Raw genomic sequence first — 7,711 nt, 5'->3', positions numbered from 1 at the left:
GATGGGAGACCGCCTGGGAATACCGGGTGCTGTAGGCTTTTTGGACTCCCCTCTGTCTCTCTCTCCCTTTTGGCCACGGCCACGGCGACCCAGGCTCAGGCCAGCGCCATCCACACCCCACAACCCCCCAAGGAGCCCACCCTCGTCCTCTCACAGGCTTGCCCTCTCACGGGAGGCTCCTGGAGCCCTAAGACAGGGCACACCACGCTGGGCACCTCGGCACCACCCTGCTGAGTTAGCTAGCAACGGGACACGGGACGGGAGAGCCTCTCTCCATTTGCACCGAGCCCAGGCTGGCCTGAACACTCCATCCTCATCCAACACCGCACTTGCCTTCCACCGTGTGTGTGTGTGTGTGTGTGTGTGTGTGTGTGTGTGTGTGTGTGTGTGTGTGTGAAAGAGAGAGAGACAGAGAGAGAGAGAGAGAGAGAGACAGAGAGACAGAGAGAGGGAGAGACACAGAGAGAGAGAGAGATTCTGTGTATCTTGCCCCTCCTGCCTTCTGCTAATTCACCTGGGTCCCTGTGTGTGTGTGTGTGTGTTTGTTTGTGTGGAAGCTGAGGACCCTCCGGGCTTGCTTGCTCAATCAGCCAGTAAAAACAAGTGTGTGTGTGTGTGTGTGTGTGTGTGTGTGTGTGTGTGTGTGTGTGCCTGAGGGTAGGGGCAGGTGTGGCAGCCTGCGAGTGAGTGGTGTGAGTGTGTGTGCGCGTGCGTGGCCGTGTCTGTGTGTTGCCTGCACCTTCTAGCCGTCCTCCTTTTTTGTCCGGGTGCGCAAGCTGCAGTGCCCTGACATGTGTCTGTTTCCGTGGGTGCGTGGGTGGGTAGGGGGCGAGTTTGTGTGCCTGTCCGGGTGTGGTGTGTGCTTGCGCTCTGGAGGGAGGGCAAGGGCAGTGCAGTGCGTGCCTCTTGGGCTAACCTGTGCCGATGGGTGTGGCTGTGCGTGTCCCAGGTGGGCTGGGATGCCATCCATCCATCCATCCATCCATCCACCCATCCATTCATGTATCCATGTATCCATGTATCCATCCACAGTGGGTTGACTTCCCTTGCGTGCCTGGGCACAGGCACGGTGGGTGGGTAGGTGGGTGGGTGGACCAGTCGGCGAGGTGGGGCGGAACGTCCGAGGTCCAGGGTGGGTCAGGATTCCAGAAGCTGGGAGGGACCTCGGGTGGGTGGAAGGGGAAGTCACGGGTGGGTGAGGGCGCTGTTGCAGGAAGCCCGTGGAACCGTCCAGGAGGGGAGGGAGGGGAGAAGAAGCGAGGAGGGGAGATGTGTGTGCGGCCAAGGCTGGCACTCACTGGCTGGGCCCGTGGTGCGTCCAGGGCAGGCAGAGGAGGGCTGGTGGGGGCTCTGGGGGAGGTTGTAGGCAGCGTGAGGCAGGCAGCGCGAAGAAGCGAGGAGGCACGGTGGGCTGGGGCGTGTCGTGTGGGTGGGGCTCGGGCCGGGCTGAGGGGCGGGCGTGTCGCTGTGTGGTGTGTGTCTGTCGGCTGGGGGCTGGGCTCTGGTCTCGGGGCTCGTGTGAGCTCGTCGTCGTCGTCGGGCATCGGGCGTCGGGCGTCGGGCGGGCGAGTGAGCGAGCGAGCGAGAGCGCAGCAGGCTCTTGGGGCTTGTCGGCGCCGCCCACCCTCACCTACGGCCATACCACCCTGAACGCGCCCGATCTCGTCTGATCTCGGAAGCTAAGCAGGGTCGGGCCTGGTTAGTACTTGGATGGGATTCCCCCTGGGAATACCGGGTGCTGTAGGCTTTTTGGACTCCCCTCTGTCTCTCTCTCCCTTTTGGCCACGGCCACGGCGACCCAGGCTCAGGCCAGCGCCATCCACACCCCACAACCCCCCAAGGAGCCCACCCTCGTCCTCTCACAGGCTTGCCCTCTCACGGGAGGCTCCTGGAGCCCTAAGACAGGGCACACCACGCTGGGCACCTCGGCACCACCCTGCTGAGTTAGCTAGCAACGGGACACGGGACGGGAGAGCCTCTCTCCATTTGCACCGAGCCCAGGCTGGCCTGAACACTCCATCCTCATCCAACACCGCACTTGCCTTCCACCTTGTGTGTGTGTGTGTGTGTGTGTGTGAAAGAGAGACAGAGAGAGAGAGAGAGATAGAGAGACAGAGAGACAGAGAGAGGGAGAGACACAGAGAGAGAGAGAGATTCTGTGTATCTTGCCCCTCCTGCCTTCTGCTAATTCACCTGGGTCCCTGTGTGTGTGTGTGTGTGTTTGTTTGTGTGGAAGCTGAGGACCCTCCGGGCTTGCTTGCTCAATCAGCCAGTAAAAACAAGTGTGTGTGTGTGTGTGTGTGTGTGTGTGTGTGTGTGTGTGCCTGAGGGTAGGGGCAGGTGTGGCAGCCTGCGAGTGAGTGGTGTGAGTGTGTGTGCGCGTGCGTGGCCGTGTCTGTGTGTTGCCTGCACCGTCTAGCCGTCCTCCTTTTTTGTCCGGGTGCGCAAGCTGCAGTGCCCTGACATGTGTCTGTTTCCGTGGGTGCGTGGGTGGGTAGGGGGCGAGTTTGTGTGCCTGTCCGGGTGTGGTGTGTGCTTGCGCTCTGGAGGGAGGGCAAGGGCAGTGCAGTGCGTGCCTCTTGGGCTAGCCTGTGCCGATGGGTGTGGCTGTGCGTGTCCCAGGTGGGCTGGGATGCCATCCATCCATCCATCCATCCATCCACCCATCCATTCATGTATCCATGTATCCATGTATCCATCCACAGTGGGTTGACTTCCCTTGCGTGCCTGGGCACAGGCACGGTGGGTGGGTAGGTGGGTGGGTGGACCAGTCGGCGAGGTGGGGCGGAACGTCCGAGGTCCAGGGTGGGTCAGGATTCCAGAAGCTGGGAGGGACCTCGGGTGGGTGGAAGGGGAAGTCACGGGTGGGTGAGGGCGCTGTTGCAGGAAGCCCGTGGAACCGTCCAGGAGGGGAGGGAGGGGAGAAGAAGCGAGGAGGGGAGATGTGTGTGCGGCCAAGGCTGGCACTCACTGGCTGGGCCCGTGGTGCGTCCAGGGCAGGCAGAGGAGGGCTGGTGGGGGCTCTGGGGGAGGTTGTAGGCAGCGTGAGGCAGGCAGCGCGAAGAAGCGAGGAGGCACGGTGGGCTGGGGCGTGTCGTGTGGGTGGGGCTCGGGCCGGGCTGAGGGGCGGGCGTGTCGCTGTGTGGTGTGTGTCTGTCGGCTGGGGGCTGGGCTCTGGTCTCGGGGCTCGTGTGAGCTCGTCGTCGTCGTCGGGCATCGGGCGTCGGGCGTCGGGCGGGCGAGTGAGCGAGCGAGCGAGAGCGCAGCAGGCTCTTGGGGCTTGTCGGCGCCGCCCGCCCTCGTCTACGGCCATACCACCCTGAACGCGCCCGATCTCGTCTGATCTCGGAAGCTAAGCAGGGACGGGCCTGGTTAGTACTTGGATGGGAGACCGCCTGGGAATACCGGGTGCTGTAGGCTTTTTGGACTCCCCTCTGTCTCTCTCTCCCTTTTGGCCACGGCCACGGCGACCCAGGCTCAGGCCAGCGCCATCCAAACCCCACAACCCCCCAAGGAGCCCACCCTCGTCCTCTCACAGGCTTGCCCTCTCACGGGAGGCTCCTGGAGCCCTAAGACAGGGCACACCACGCTGGGCACCTCGGCACCACCCTGCTGAGTTAGCTAGCAACGGGACACGGGACGGGAGAGCCTCTCTCCATTTGCACCGAGCCCAGGCTGGCCTGAACACTCCATCCTCATCCAACACCGCACTTGCCTTCCACCTTGTGTGTGTGTGTGTGTGTGTGTGTGTGTGTGTGTGTGTGAAAGAGAGAGAGACAGAGAGAGAGAGAGAGACAGAGAGACAGAGAGAGGGAGAGACACAGAGAGAGAGAGAGATTCTGTGTATCTTGCCCCTCCTGCCTTCTGCTAATTCACCTGGGTCCCTGTGTGTGTGTGTGTGTGTTTGTTTGTGTGGAAGCTGAGGACCCTCCGGGCTTGCTTGCTCAATCAGCCAGTAAAAACAAGTGTGTGTGTGTGTGTGTGTGTGTGTGTGTGTGTGTGTGTGTGTGCCTGAGGGTAGGGGCAGGTGTGGCAGCCTGCGAGTGAGTGGTGTGAGTGTGTGTGCGCGTGCGTGGCCGTGTCTGTGTGTTGCCTGCACCTTCTAGCCGTCCTCCTTTTTTGTCCGGGTGCGCAAGCTGCAGTGCCCTGACATGTGTCTGTTTCCGTGGGTGCGTGGGTGGGTAGGGGGCGAGTTTGTGTGCCTGTCCGGGTGTGGTGTGTGCTTGCGCTCTGGAGGGAGGGCAAGGGCAGTGCAGTGCGTGCCTCTTGGGCTAGCCTGTGCCGATGGGTGTGGCTGTGCGTGTCCCAGGTGGGCTGGGATGCCATCCATCCATCCATCCATCCATCCATCCACCCATCCATTCATGTATCCATGTATCCATGTATCCATCCACAGTGGGTTGACTTCCCTTGCGTGCCTGGGCACAGGCACGGTGGGTGGGTAGGTGGGTGGGTGGACCAATCGGCGAGGTGGGGCGGAACGTCCGAGGTCCAGGGTGGGTCAGGATTCCAGAAGCTGGGAGGGACCTCGGGTGGGTGGAAGGGGAAGTCACGGGTGGGTGAGGGCGCTGTTGCAGGAAGCCCGTGGAACCGTCCAGGAGGGGAGGGAGGGGAGAAGAAGCGAGGAGGGGAGATGTGTGTGCGGCCAAGGCTGGCACTCACTGGCTGGGCCCGTGGTGCGTCCAGGGCAGGCAGAGGAGGGCTGGTGGGGGCTCTGGGGGAGGTTGTAGGCAGCGTGAGGCAGGCAGCGCGAAGAAGCGAGGAGGCACGGTGGGCTGGGGCGTGTCGTGTGGGTGGGGCTCGGGCCGGGCTGAGGGGCGGGCGTGTCGCTGTGTGGTGTGTGTCTGTCGGCTGGGGGCTGGGCTCTGGTCTCGGGGCTCGTGTGAGCTCGTCGTCGTCGTCGGGCATCGGGCGTCGGGCGTCGGGCGGGCGAGTGAGCGAGCGAGCGAGAGCCCAGCAGGCTCTTGGGGCTTGTCGGCGCCGCCCGCCCTCGTCTACGGCCATACCACCCTGAACGCGCCCGATCTCGTCTGATCTCGGAAGCTAAGCAGGGTCGGGCCTGGTTAGTACTTGGATGGGAGACCGCCTGGGAATACCGGGTGCTGTAGGCTTTTTGGACTCCCCTCTGTCTCTCTCTCCCTTTTGGCCACGGCCACGGCGACCCAGGCTCAGGCCAGCGCCATCCACACCCCACAACCCCCCAAGGAGCCCACCCTCGTCCTCTCACAGGCTTGCCCTCTCACGGGAGGCTCCTGGAGCCCTAAGACAGGGCACACCACGCTGGGCACCTCGGCACCACCCTGCTGAGTTAGCTAGCAACGGGACACGGGACGGGAGAGCCTCTCTCCATTTGCACCGAGCCCAGGCTGGCCTGAACACTCCATCCTCATCCAACACCGCACTTGCCTTCCACCTTGTGTGTGTGTGTGTGTGTGTGTGTGTGAAAGAGAGACAGAGAGAGAGAGAGATAGAGAGACAGAGAGACAGAGAGAGGGAGAGACACAGAGAGAGAGAGAGATTCTGTGTATCTTGCCCCTCCTGCCTTCTGCTAATTCACCTGGGTCCCTGTGTGTGTGTGTGTGTGTTTGTTTGTGTGGAAGCTGAGGACCCTCCGGGCTTGCTTGCTCAATCAGCCAGTAAAAACAAGTGTGTGTGTGTGTGTGTGTGTGTGTGTGTGTGTGTGCCTGAGGGTAGGGGCAGGTGTGGCAGCCTGCGAGTGAGTGGTGTGAGTGTGTGTGCGCGTGCGTGGCCGTGTCTGTGTGTTGCCTGCACCGTCTAGCCGTCCTCCTTTTTTGTCCGGGTGCGCAAGCTGCAGTGCCCTGACATGTGTCTGTTTCCGTGGGTGCGTGGGTGGTAGGGGGCGAGTTTGTGTGCCTGTCCGGGTGTGGTGTGTGCTTGCGCTCTGGAGGGAGGGCAAGGGCAGTGCAGTGCGTGCCTCTTGGGCTAGCCTGTGCCGATGGGTGTGGCTGTGCGTGTCCCAGGTGGGCTGGGATGCCATCCATCCATCCATCCATCCATCCACCCATCCATTCATGTATCCATGTATCCATGTATCCATCCACAGTGGGTTGACTTCCCTTGCGTGCCTGGGCACAGGCACGGTGGGTGGGTAGGTGGGTGGGTGGACCAGTCGGCGAGGTGGGGCGGAACGTCCGAGGTCCAGGGTGGGTCAGGATTCCAGAAGCTGGGAGGGACCTCGGGTGGGTGGAAGGGGAAGTCACGGGTGGGTGAGGGCGCTGTTGCAGGAAGCCCGTGGAACCGTCCAGGAGGGGAGGGAGGGGAGAAGAAGCGAGGAGGGGAGATGTGTGTGCGGCCAAGGCTGGCACTCACTGGCTGGGCCCGTGGTGCGTCCAGGGCAGGCAGAGGAGGGCTGGTGGGGGCTCTGGGGGAGGTTGTAGGCAGCGTGAGGCAGGCAGCGCGAAGAAGCGAGGAGGCACGGTGGGCTGGGGCGTGTCGTGTGGGTGGGGCTCGGGCCGGGCTGAGGGGCGGGCGTGTCGCTGTGTGGTGTGTGTCTGTCGGCTGGGGGCTGGGCTCTGGTCTCGGGGCTCGTGTGAGCTCGTCGTCGTCGTCGGGCATCGGGCGTCGGGCGTCGGGCGGGCGAGTGAGCGAGCGAGCGAGAGCGCAGCAGGCTCTTGGGGCTTGTCGGCGCCGCCCACCCTTGTCTACGGCCATACCACCCTGAACGCGCCCGATCTCGTCTGATCTCGGAAGCTAAGCAGGGTCGGGCCTGGTTAGTACTTGGATGGGAGACCGCCTGGGAATACCGGGTGCTGTAGGCTTTTTGGACTCCCCTCTGTCTCTCTCTCCCTTTTGGCCAGGGCCACGGCGACCCAGGCTCAGGCCAGCGCCATCCACACCCCACAACCCCCCAAGGAGCCCACCCTCGTCCTCTCACAGGCTTGCCCTCTCACGGGAGGCTCCTGGAGCCCTAAGACAGGGCACACCACGCTGGGCACCTCGGCACCACCCTGCTGAGTTAGCTAGCAACGGGACACGGGACGGGAGAGCCTCTCTCCATTTGCACCGAGCCCAGGCTGGCCTGAACACTCCATCCTCATCCAACACCGCACTTGCCTTCCACCGTGTGTGTGTGTGTGTGTGTGTGTGTGTGTGTGTGAAAGAGAGAGAGACAGAGAGAGAGAGAGAGAGAGAGACAGAGAGACAGAGAGAGGGAGAGACACAGAGAGAGAGAGAGATTCTGTGTATCTTGCCCCTCCTGCCTTCTGCTAATTCACCTGGGTCCCTGTGTGTGTGTGTGTGTGTTTGTTTGTGTGGAAGCTGAGGACCCTCCGGGCTTGCTTGCTCAATCAGCCAGTAAAAACAAGTGTGTGTGTGTGTGTGTGTGTGTGTGTGTGTGTGTGTGTGCCTGAGGGTAGGGGCAGGTGTGGCAGCCTGCGAGTGAGTGGTGTGAGTGTGTGTGCGCGTGCGTGGCCGTGTCTGTGTGTTGCCTGCACCGTCTAGCCGTCCTCCTTTTTTGTCCGGGTGCGCAAGCTGCAGTGCCCTGACATGTGTCTGTTTCCGTGGGTGCGTGGGTGGGTAGGGGGCGAGTTTGTGTGCCTGTCCGGGTGTGGTGTGTGCTTGCGCTCTGGAGGGAGGGCAAGGGCAGTGCAGTGCGTGCCTCTTGGGCTAACCTGTGCCGATGGGTGTGGCTGTGCGTGTCCCAGGTGGGCTGGGATGCCATCCATCCATCCATCCATCCATCCACCCATCC

General features: G+C 62.7%; 5 non-coding genes across 5 annotated transcripts in view; all 5 read left to right on the top strand.

Moving 5' to 3' along the window:
* Positions 1-38, top strand: part of n-R5s120 — a 119-nt gene extending 81 nt beyond the window's left edge. The window contains exon 1 of the ribosomal RNA XR_003947734.1: positions 1-38. This exon is cut by the window's left edge and continues 81 nt beyond it. This is a non-coding gene — a ribosomal RNA (5S ribosomal RNA).
* A 1,590-nt stretch (positions 39-1,628) lies between these two features.
* n-R5s119 lies at positions 1,629-1,747 on the top strand. Its single transcript, XR_003947738.1, has one exon. It is a non-coding gene; the product is annotated as a 5S ribosomal RNA (ribosomal RNA).
* A 1,554-nt stretch (positions 1,748-3,301) lies between these two features.
* On the top strand, positions 3,302-3,420 carry n-R5s118. The gene has a single exon (XR_003947728.1). It is a non-coding gene; the product is annotated as a 5S ribosomal RNA (ribosomal RNA).
* A 1,572-nt stretch (positions 3,421-4,992) lies between these two features.
* Positions 4,993-5,113, top strand: n-R5s117 (nuclear encoded rRNA 5S 117). The gene has a single exon (NR_046128.1). It is a non-coding gene; the product is annotated as a nuclear encoded rRNA 5S 117 (ribosomal RNA).
* Positions 5,114-6,660: 1,547 nt separating this feature from the next.
* On the top strand, positions 6,661-6,781 carry Gm25018 (predicted gene, 25018). The gene has a single exon (NR_046127.1). It is a non-coding gene; the product is annotated as a predicted gene, 25018 (ribosomal RNA).
* Positions 6,782-7,711: the final 930 nt, after the last annotated feature.

This window comes from Mus musculus, chromosome 8, assembly GCF_000001635.26.
Source record: "Mus musculus strain C57BL/6J chromosome 8, GRCm38.p6 C57BL/6J".
In the NCBI taxonomy this organism is placed as follows: domain Eukaryota; kingdom Metazoa; phylum Chordata; class Mammalia; order Rodentia; family Muridae; genus Mus; species Mus musculus.
Note: the sequence above shows the minus strand (reverse complement) of the source record. Positions and strands in the feature narration are given on the sequence as shown.